The sequence below is a fragment of the Artibeus jamaicensis genome, unplaced genomic scaffold, assembly GCF_021234435.1.
Source record: "Artibeus jamaicensis isolate MK-2021 breed Jamaican fruit bat unplaced genomic scaffold, CSHL_Jam_final contig_233, whole genome shotgun sequence".
NCBI lineage: Eukaryota > Metazoa > Chordata > Mammalia > Chiroptera > Phyllostomidae > Artibeus > Artibeus jamaicensis.
The window spans coordinates 50,564,477-50,575,920 of NW_026521486.1; the positions used below are offsets into that span (position 1 = coordinate 50,564,477).

The 11,444-nt window shown below is 50.6% G+C and overlaps 1 pseudogene; it reads left to right on the forward strand.

Annotated features, from left to right (window-relative positions):
- Window positions 1-7,866: 7,866 nt before the first annotated feature.
- On the forward strand, window positions 7,867-10,329 carry LOC128626884 (60S ribosomal protein L31-like; annotated as a pseudogene).
- The last annotated feature ends 1,115 nt before the right edge of the window (window positions 10,330-11,444 follow it).

The window sequence follows — 11,444 nt, forward strand, 5'->3', positions numbered from 1 at the left end:
GAAGTGGGGATGAGACGTGAGGTGGTTGTGAGGAATCGTGCTCATGTTGGGCAAAGGGCCTGGCCAGAATTGCTGTAATAATAATAATAATAATAATAATAATAATAATAATCTGTCCTCACTGTCTGTTCAGGGCTTCAACTGTGCAGAGCTCCAGGCTGGCTTGGTGTCAACACCGTCACTTTGAGGAGAGAAAGGCGACACCTTTCTCCGGCCCCTGGCTCTCTAACCTCTCTGGTCTCCTCCTGGGGCAGAGCTGAAAAGGACAGATTTGTAGGGCGAGGGGAAAGCCGCGGGCGGCCCACGAACTGCACATGCCCACGAGTTTGTTCACCTTGGGAGAGGCTCCTCCTCCCGGACACACTGGCTGCTCCCTTTGGATCAATACGTTACTTAGGTCTTTTGTGAAATGAAATTTATATTCACGCCCCACTGTTCCCTTAGTAACAATCTCCAGCAATCAGATCTGCTCTCTGGTGGAAACGGCCTTTGGAAAGTGCCTGGGCTTGCACAGTTGCACAATCTTACCTTTGCCAGAAACTGTTTTCTGATGTTGCCGGTATCTTTTCCAGAAAAAAAAATTTTTAGCTACATTTAAGCAGACTCCACAAGGCCCGAAAGGAGCTATAATGTGGTTTGCACCCCACAAGGAGAATTCTTAAAATACACAAGCACTGTTTTTAAGCATAGTCAAGTACTTCAGAAAAACTAATTGACATTCCAAATAATTTTTATGCTAATTGCAAGTGATTCTTTCTCAATCACTAGGTAATATTTTGCATTACTGTATGTACCTGAAATGAATAAAATTACTCTTTTCTTTCTTTATTTTTTTAAACAATATTCGCTAACTCAGACTGGTCTTTCCACAATTTTTCCAGATTCGCACTTGCATTGTATTTCAGAATTTGAGAGTTTGATCCCATTATATTGAGGCAAAAACAGATTTGTCCCAGTCGTCGACATAGGGCTGGGACTCTCAGACCTCCACTGGTTTTGCCTTTTGCTTCATCAAGAACGGAAGCCCCAGGATGCTCTTAACTACTGACACCAAACCCATACCTAGGAACTCACCTGTAGCCACATCGGCCCCTCCTCAGGTCCCCCTTCCAGGTTCCTCAGTCTTAATGACCCTTCATTCTCCCAAATGAATCCTGAACTTGCCCTTCTTGATCAGGTCCTGCCCATGAGGACAGGGCCTGTCCTCAAAGGCCTCAGGGCCTGTCCTTTTTGCTGCCAACAAAAGCTCCGCACCCCCTTCCGACCAGCTTATCTCTCTCCCCTCCCCTCTGTGGTCACGTTCATTGGAAAAGGCTCTGCTTCCTGGCCTCTCACTCACTCCTCAGCCCACCACCTTCTGGCTCTGCCGTGGAAACTGACCTCTTGGAGGTTACCACTGGCCTTCTTGTTGAGGAATCTAGTCCTTCCTTCCGCATCTCGACCCCAGAGCAACATCTGCCTGCTGGCCACTCCCACCCGTGGCTTTCAGGGGGGCCCCCACTGCTGGTCTCCCTCCGCCTCTCTGGAAGGCACCCCTCCGACTTCCACACAGGCTTCTCCTTTGCCCGTTCTGTGAACGCCAGTGTTCCCAGGCCCTCTTCTCCAGCTGCTACACCTCCTGGGTGAGCTCTCCACGCCTTGGCTTTGATGCTAACTGATGACTGTCCCATCTCTGTCTCCAGCCCACATCTCCCTCCTGAGCTCCAGACTTCAAGATCCAGCTGCTTCTGGAAGGCTCCTTGGATGTCTTCTGGGCACCCCATATTCATCACGTCTGATGACTGTTATCTGTCACTGCAAACCCGCTCCATCTCTGATGTTCAGAGAGTGGCATTACTATCCAAGCAAACATGTGAAATTCATTCATGACTTACCTACCTATCACCTCTTCATCAATCAATCAATCAATCAATCAATCAAACAAACACAAAGTCTTGTCTACTCTACCTTCAAACTATCTCTCACTGCTTCTCTCCGTCCCTGCCCTGATCCCAGCTGCCAGCGTCTCTCACTTAGGTGCGTGGAGCCTCCTCCTACTCTCCTGTGTCCACCCAGCCACTCCTGTTCGTTCTTCACACTGACGCCGGAGAAGTTCCTCTAAGATACAGATCAATATTCCATAATGCTCTCCACTGCACATCACCGCCCACAGGTGAAATTCCAAACTCCTGATCAATGGGCCCTGTTGCTTAATCTGACCAGGCCCAGGCCTCTGGTCCCATCCCTCTCCACAGCCCTCCCTCCATTTCGAGTTCCAACCATGCTTGACTCCTTCCTGTCAGCTCCTTAAACCCAGCGTTGATTGGGTCTCTGGGCCTTTGTGCGTCCTGTCTCTCTCTCTGGAACCCTGTTAGTCTAACTACCTTGCAGTAGAGAAAGTGGGTGTGGAGGTGTGACGAGTAGACTTTGAACAGAGGTGGACCAGGGTTTGAATTCCAGCTGAAGCTATGACTTTAAGCTGTTGACTAACCCCTCTGAGCCCCAGTGTTCTCATGCGTAGAAAGAAGAATTCTAATACCTGCTGTGTCTGGCGTGTATTGATTTTCCTTTTCAACTTTGTAACTCACCTCCATCTAGCCACTCTCCCATATTTTTCTGGGAATTCCTCTTCTTCCCTAACTGTTTAGGGTTGGTGGCAGTTCCTGACAGTTTTGTTCTTACACACACGACCCACTTCCAACAGATAATAACTGGGGCAGAGGTGGACACCTGATCCAAGCAGGACCCTCAGTCTCTACCTCCTAAATTAGGATTTGGGGTCCAGGAGTCACACTGGAGTCCTTCCTGGACAGCTGGGCTGGGGGGACCCCCAGCAGCTGACGGGAGCTGCGTGTTCATCCCCGTGGGGAAGGGCAGCCGGGGAATCTGGTCGGCATCAAAGGAGATGAAAGCGGATGCACAGATGAGACGGAGGCCCAGCGAGGAAGAACGGGTAGAAGCAGAGCGTCTTGTACCTTGGACATCTGGTGTCCAGTGACCAACCGAGACCGGCTGCCCCGAGCTTGGCAGAAGCCCCTGCATCCTTAAAGTGAGAAGATAAATTTATTTTTCTTCAATAGCTAAACTGAATTTGTATTACTTGGGACCAACAACATTCTAAGTACTTTACCTATCTTCCAGGGTTATTGTGAAGGTAAAAAATGAGGTGTGGCCCTGACGGATGTGGCTCCGTTGGTTGGGCATTGTCCTGCAAAGTGAAAGGTTGCTGGTTTGATTCCCAGTCAGGACGTGTGCCTGGGTTGCAAGTTTGGTCCTGATCGGGGAGCATATGAGAAGCAACTGATCTTTTCTGTCCCTCTCTTTCTCCCCCTTCCCTTCTTTCTAAAAATAAGGTAAATAGCCCTGGCTGGTGTGGCTCAGGGGATTGAGTGCCAGCCTGTGAACTGAAAGGTCATTGGTTTGATTCCCAGTCAGGGCACATGCCTGGGTTGCGGGCCAGGTCCGCAGTGGGGGGTGTGCAAGAGGCAACTGCACATCGATGTTTCTCTCCCTCTCTTTCTCCCTCCCTTCCCCTCTCTCTAAAAATAAATAAAATTTAAAAATCTTAAAAAAATAAAAATAAATAAAAAAATGTCCTTTCAGCTCTTTTTATGCATAATTTAAAAGTAAATGTTAGATTATACTATACATATTTTATAACACGCTTTTTTCCCACTTCAAATGTATATCATCCACTTCTTTTTGTGTCATTAAAAACTTCTCTACCACCCTTTATATAGATGTACTTTGCATGAATAATTCTCCATTTTTCAATACTCAGTTGTCACAGATACTTTGCTGTCTCGGCCGGAACCGCGAGGACATCGCTGACTCACGTCTTGGTGCACGTGTTTTGCTTACAGTGTTTCTTCAGGGTGAGTTCCTGCAGCTGGGGCTGTGGGGTCAGGGAGCACATGGATATGGTTGGGGTAATTTCTAGGAGTGAAATTATGAGGTCCAACTTCAGAAATGCTTTAAGGTTCTTGATATATTGTTATTTTGCTCCTTTAAAAAGGCTGCCTTGATTTCCGAGAGTGGAATGTTAGTGGTGGCAGAGAGGAGAGTGCTTATTTGGCCCTCTCGGCATCGCCGCCCAGAGGAGCGGGAGGTGGTGTGCACTGGGTGACGGGGACCAGCTCTTGGCCCTCTTCCCTGCCTCCCCTGCACTCTCCAGGGCAGACTCCCCTACAGCCCAGGCATTTGGGGCTAATGGGAAGATCACAAGACTTGGGTTTCAGGTGCGGGTTTCCCATTTCACTGGTTAAATGACTTTGACAAGTCGCCTCAGTGTTCTGAGGCCTCAGTTTCCCCATCTTAGTGAGGCTAATCATACCTACTCTGGAACTTGAACTTTGTCTCAAATGTAAAGAGGAGCACTGGCTGGGTGGCTTCGTTGGTTGGAGCATTGTCCTGTGCACCAAAATGTTGCAAATTCCCAGGTCAGGGCACGTACCTAGATGGCAGGTTCAGTCCCCAGTCTGGGCACATAGAGGAGGCAACCGATAGATGTTTTTCTCTCCCTTCTGTCTCTCTCCCTTCCTCTTGCTCTAAAATCAATAAACATATCCTTGGGTGAGGACTTCAAAAAGAGCATAAAGGAGTAATAAATCAATTATAAATCTCTATTCTAAGTCATGCATTTGTTCAGCCCCACAAGAAAGCAATGGTGTTCAGTAAACCAGACTCTGTTTCTGAAAAGACAGTAGAGCTGGGTGGTGACAAGGCAGGACAGGAACGACCCCCCCAAACTCCTCCCTCTGGCCCCACTGTCTGCATCTGTTCGGGGGAGGGGGGTTAGCATGGTGGCCAGCCCACCACTGGGATTCCTTGGCTTTAATCCACAACCCCTTTCCTCCCCCAAATCCAGGCGGCCCTTGGAGGTTCCCATGACAACAGCACGCCTGGGAAGGACCAACTTCGGGAAAAACCAGATTTTACTGTAAAAAAAAAAAAAAAAAGGAAGAAAGAAACTGGCCAGAAGCCACAGGCAGGGCAAGCTGGGACAGGGGCTGGTCCCGAGACAAAGGACGGCAGAGGCGTGAGGGCAGGCTCCGAGCTGGGTGACCTGCGGAGCAACAGCTGACGTGATTTGAGCACTGACTACGGCCAGATACCATCAACTGTGTTGTGTTTGTATTGACTTGTTTGATCCTCAGGACCAAACTCTGAGGTAGGACCACTGATCTGCCTGCTCTACAGGAGGGAGACCAGTACGGCGAGGTTAAAAACCGGCAGTCTGCATTATGGGAAAGCATCACTCCAGGAAGGCATTCCTTTCCTGTCCAAGGCCTTCGGCAATTGAGAGAGAATGGTTTCATTTTATCTTCACAAAAATTTTGCAGGATAAAAATTATTACTGTATTATAGAAGAAGAACCCAAAGGTCAGAGAGGTTAGGTGATGGGCCCCAAATGACACAGCTAGGAAGTAACAGAGCTGGGATTTGAACCTAGGTCTGCCTGAACCCAAAGCCCATGGTCTTTCTTCTGCTAAGGTGCCTGGAAACTGAGCTGGACCTTGGCGTGTTCACGTGGGGAGGCAGGTCACGATGGCTTCGCATAGATTTCGGGGTGTGTGGTGGGGGGTGTGTCTGTGCCTTTAGCGCTGTGCCGACCCTGCCCGACACACCCTCAGATGCTTGCACACAGGCACACATTTGCACACACATGCACACTAGCCCCCGCCCACTGAAGCTGTGCTCCTCCCAGCCAGGAATGGGCCCGCCTCCTCACAACAGGCTTTCCAGGCAGGTGAGTCTGCCCTCGCCTGCTTGCTCACCTGGGAGAGGCAGCTAGGAGGCACGTCTCCGCACCCCGACTCATTCTGTGCAACCAGGCTCCGGCTGCCCAAGCCAGGGAGAAACTTCCAGAGGTCCTTGAGGCCCCTGGAACTTTTGGGATTTTTTTCCCAAACAGAGTGGGGAGCCTAAATTTCTGAGCCTGGAGCCTAGGCCGCTTAGGCTAGGGAAGTTTCTGTCATCCCTAAGGGACGCTGTCCCTATTGTTCTTCCAGTGCCCATTTTTTATTGAATACATTTAATTATTTGTCCTCTGATTTGATCATTTTCTGGATGGTGGCCTTTGATTTTTAGAAGCCCTACTGTTCCTGCGCGGTAAGCGCAGTGGCCTCCGGCCTCACTGTCTTCCTGACTTGTCACTGACAGTCTATTCCATATTTTCAACTGAGAGCTTACCTCTAAGGTCTCGAAGGAAAACACATTTGCTTTAGGTCAGTCATGGCACCGACATGGAGGCTATGCCTTCCCCTTCAAAGGCAGGGTGTACACCCGCAGGGAAGCCACGTTTAGATGCACCCCTCCCCACCGCAACGAAGACAGGGGAGGCGACAGAAGCCTCGGGTTCTGCCAAGTTCCCTCCCAGACGGAGGGCAGAGTTAAGGAAGCCGAGCTGCGGTCCTCTCCCCAACCCCATCAGCCTGCCTCTGCCTCCATGCAGTTCTCTCGGAAGGGCCCACGGTCTGTCCTTAGGACCTGAAACCGGCCTGAGAGGCTTGCCCACCCCAGCTTTCTCCCGCGGCCGGCAGACCCCACCACGCCTGAGCACGGAGCCCAGGTCCGTTCCATGCCCAGCCAGCCGGAGAGGATCAGAGACGAAGATTTAGCACACTACGACCGGCTCCCGGGTTCTCACTGGTGCAGCAACCAGCCACGTCGCCTTTCTTTAGAGGACGCGGATATCCATCGGCAGGACAGCATGGCCTCCAAAGTGGAGCGGGCGAGGGGGAGAGGGGCTGCGGGCCCAGGAAGAAGGAGAGCCAGAGAGTGAGGAAGTGGGGGCTGGTGGGAGAAAGAGCGGGGGACCCGTGGTCGCAGAGTCGGTGCCAGGTTTGTCATTCCTCCGGCTGGGCCGGGCGGGCATCCCTGCCAGTCGGTGGGCACCTGTGCACTCCCCGCCCCCGCCGCCCGGGCGCGCGGCGGGTGTTTAGAAAGCGCACACCGGGGCTGGTGGTTATGTTGATAAGACGACGGCACAGCACTCAGTCTGTAAAGTCCAGACTTCTGTCTCTCCCACCCCCTGGGAATTTCATAAATAAACCCCTGGACCTGTTCCAAGAAGAATTTCAAGGCTTCTCTGCGCGTGTGTTTCCAGAAACACAACAATTTTACATGCTGCCTGGGGTGCAAACTCCTAAGCAAACCATGGGGGAAGTGAGGGCTGGTCCCCGAGAAGAACGTAGAGGCCGGATCGGATCAGGGCAGACCGGGTCAGGTAAGCAGCGGTCAACAACCCGGTTGCAGTGGCTCTGCGGCTGGCTGGCTCCGATAACCTGGCTCCCAGACACCCCGTCGGCCCCAGGCTCAGGTTGCTCAGTCCACCCCGCCCCCCCACCCCCTGCTTTGGCAGTATTCTCCACTAGGTTTTTGCAAAGTGCTGGGGTCTTAAAATAGCATAAAGACACAGACACTCAGACTATAGCGTCAATTCCTGTACCATAGAATGATAAAAAAAAGAAGGGACAGTAGAGGGGGGAGAGAGAACTCCAGGGCGTCTTGCTGAAGGGAGGGCAGTGTGAGTAGGAGGACAGGTGGGAGACAGGGGCGGGCACTTGGTGTGAGGAAGGGGATGGAGGAACAGGCGAGAGAAAAGTCCCAGAGGGTGAGCCCTGAGGGCTTCGTCTGAACCATTTCCAGCGCCTGGCCCAGCGCCTGGCACATGGGCTTCCAGTACCTGTTCCAGGGTAAAGAAGGGATGGGTGGACGCACGGATTGGCTAGAAGATAAAATGATAGCAATATAGTCCAGCTTCAGATGGCGAGATTGGAAACAGGTGCCCCAAAGTTAGAAGAGTCTATCAATCAACAAGTGTTTATTGAATGTCGGGAGGGAAACCGGTGCAGTGGGGTTTGTGGTCTGTCTGGGGAAGGAGAGATGAACACGCCCCAGACCCGGGGAGGGTTCTGGAGGAGTCAGCCCCCCAGCTTGTTCTGAAGGACGGGTAGAGTTCCCCGAGTGGGTGTTCGAGCCAGGGCTCCTGGTCCACAGGACAGGCACAGTCCCAGCAGAGGGAGGGAGGAGGATTTCCTGAAAAGATGCGTGGGAATCTCAAAGCAACCGACAGTGGGAACTACAGCCAGATCTCCCGGGACCTGTCGAGACATGAGGCTGGATATGTGTTGAGTACAAGTTGACTATTATAGTGATTAAGGCTGGAGGGCGTGTGTACACACGCAAGTCCTGGCAGGCGCACCTGGGCCTCCCTCCCTCCTTCTCCTCCTCCTCCCTGCCCCTGCTCCCTCCCCTTTCCTGGTTCACCTGCTGCCACATGGCCCAGCATGGCTTCCGGGCACTCCTCCACAGCACCCACCACCATCTGAGCAACTTGGTTTCTATGCCTTGTTAGTTCAAATGCTCATGGAAGAGCAACTGAAAAGTTTATTTATTGCCTTCCCTTGGTTCACATGCCCAACCCTAGTGCAATCATCTGTGGCCAGAGGGCAGACTGTGCACTCACCTAGGAGAGGGGGTGTAGGAAGGAGAGAGCAATAGACTCTTGTCATCGGCTGTAAAGGAGGGTGTAGGGACTCTCCAGGCAGGGCAGGACTATGAATGAGGACTCGATGTATGTGCGTGTGTGTGTGTGTGTGTGTGTGTGTGTGTGTGTGTATAAGAGGGAGGGAGAGGGAGAGAGAGAGAGCTAGTACAATAGGGTAGCTGTCAGGACTAGGATTAGCTGGGTGACCTTGGACAAGTTTTTGATCTCCCTACACTTCAATTCCTCATTTCTACAAAGGGTAAATAGTAGACCTCTCTTGTGGGCTTGTTGTGAAGATTAAAGAATCCATACGAAGCTCTTAGGACAGTAGCCGGTCTCTGGCCACTGTTTTTATGTGCAGGGGAAGTCTGTCTAGGTGGATACCATGTACAGGTCCTGACTGCCAGTTTTGGTTCTGTCCTGGACAAGTCACTCATCTCTGCATTCAGTTTGTCTGCAAAATGGATCCAGCTAGGGCCTGCTCCAGCTTTAGATTGCCATGTATTTGGCTGGGTGCTATGAGGCAATAGAAGTCTATGTGTTCTCAAGAAGTCAGATGACAAAATGAAAGGGAACTTCTCAGAACATAGGTATGCAGGGATGCGCCTGGTAACTGCAGGGAGGTGTGGCCAGGGCGTAGGGCGGCTGTAGCACTAGTAGCACCAGAAATGTGAGGTATGAGCCTCGGGCTGTGGCCTCACCGAGAGCGTGGAGAAGAGGAGAGCCAGACAGGCAAACGCTCAGAGGTCCGCAACGACAACGACCCGGAGAGCTGCCCCGTGGGCCACTGGGCATGCCTGGAAAGAAACTGAAGTGTGAGTCATGGCGGCTGAGGCTGCGGGCCTGTTTACCAAGGAGGCACTGGGGTAGCACACGGTCGGTGTGAAGGTTAAAGAACCACCACTCACTCCTTCCTCTTCCTGTATCTTTAAGCAACTTGGCTCCTCAATAACGATTTGAGTTGCAGCCTCTCCGTCCTTCTGAAACAACAAAATGAAGGATCTTGTTTGCCATCCCTTTGTTTGGAAATTCCCTTTTCTCTCTTTCTCTCGTCCAGTCTGGCACTGCATTTTTAAATTGGATTATTTAGCTTATTTATATTTATTATAATCATGGATGCATTTGAACTTATTTTCACTATCTTATTTTGTGCCTTCTATTTATTCCAACCTAATATCATCTTTTTTACTTTCCTTTCTTGCCTCCTTTTGGATTACTTGTATCTCACTCCATTTCCTTCCTTCTCTCCTGGAAATTATATGCTGTTTTTCTTCTATTAGCGAACGTCTAACAGTGAGCAAAGTACACAGGAACTCGCATAGAACTTACACATTTTAATTAGGTTCTAACTTTTGAAAGACATTTTCTATGAGCATACAATTCTAAACTGACTGTTATTTTTTTTGTTTTCTGGATTTAACTATGTAGATTATATTTCTTTTTCAAAAAATGATTTTTAGCTTTCCAACCTGGGCCTGGCATCATGGCTCCCACAAAGAAGGGTGGTGAGAAGAGGGGCCATTCTGCCGTAAACAAAGTAGTGACCGGAGAGTACACCACCCACACCCACAAGCACATTCGTGGAGTGGGTTTCAAGAACATGTGTGTGTGTGTGTGTCCCCTCCCCCCAAGCACTCAGATCCAGCAGTTTGCCGTGAGGGCAGTGGGAACTCAGGTGTGCACATCGACAAAGCCGTCTGGCCCAAAGGAGTAAGGAATGTCCCTGCTGTATCTGGGTGCGGTTGCCCAGACAACGTAATGAGGATGAAGATTCACCAGACAAGCTCTGCATGCTGGTTGCTGACATACCTGTCACCACTTTCAAAAATCTACAAACAGTTAATGTGAATGAGGACTAACTGCTGATTGTCAAATAAAGTTATAAAACTGAAAAAAAAAGATTTTTATTTATTTATTGGGAGGGAGGGACAGGGAGGGAGAAAGACAGGAGAGAAACATCGATCGCTTGTCTCTCGTACACGCCCTGACGGGGACTGAACCCGCAACTCAGACCTGTGCCCTGACCAGGAATTGAACCAGTGGCTTTTGCTTTGCAGGAGGATGCCCAATCAACTGAGCCACGCCGGTCAGGGCGACTATGTAGGTTATATTTCTTGGAATTTTGTCTGTGAGATCTCTTCTAGCCTGAGTTGAATGGGTTCCTCTGGAGTGGATCTGCTCTTCTTCCTCCCGGGTCCTGCCGGGTAGTACTAGCAGCCAGGACCGCTTGAATCTAAATAACATGGTTTTCCAGACCACCCAGGGAGGGGGAATGTGGAATGAAATTAAATCGTGAAGGCTGGCTTGGGGTTACGAATCCCCGAATCCCCCGAGGAAGGTTCCTCCATTCTCACTCAGAGCTAAGATTCAAGCCCTGCGTTTCTGCTCTCGGCCCCCTGGGGGAGAGTGTTTCTAGTTCACAGGTCGAATGAGGGCGCTGTTACCCTCACAGGTCAAGGCTTTGTGTGGAGGGTCACTTGTTAGACTGCCCGCCTTGGTCAGGCCTAGGTTTTGTGTCCTGTCCCCTGTGCCCAGCTCACCTTAGAAAACTAAAGTTCAAGTTCACCTGGTATACCGATGTTCTCACGGGAAAAGCCAGCTTTTGTGCTCGGCTCTCCTCTCTTTGTTCCTTAGTTTTGACCTGAGTGTTCACTTTCTTGCTAGTTTGTCAAGCATTTTGAGGTGTTTCTTCAGCAGATTTGCTCAGGGAACCTGGTCCATCATTCTGAAGGAAATCTAAATCTCCCCTTTCCATCACGGTCAAGTTCTGTTAAAGAACAGAGGACATTCAGTCTTTCTAAGTCTTTACCTCCTGTTCACTGGTAGCCGCCTGAAGACAGGCCTCCATTCCATCTTGCAGTGAACCTGCTCAGGCAAGCACGGCTGATGGGCTTCCCGTTATCAAATCCTAGTCACTCTTTGCTGCTCATGTTGCTTGAACCCTTCTTCACACTGGATGCTACTGATCCTTTGA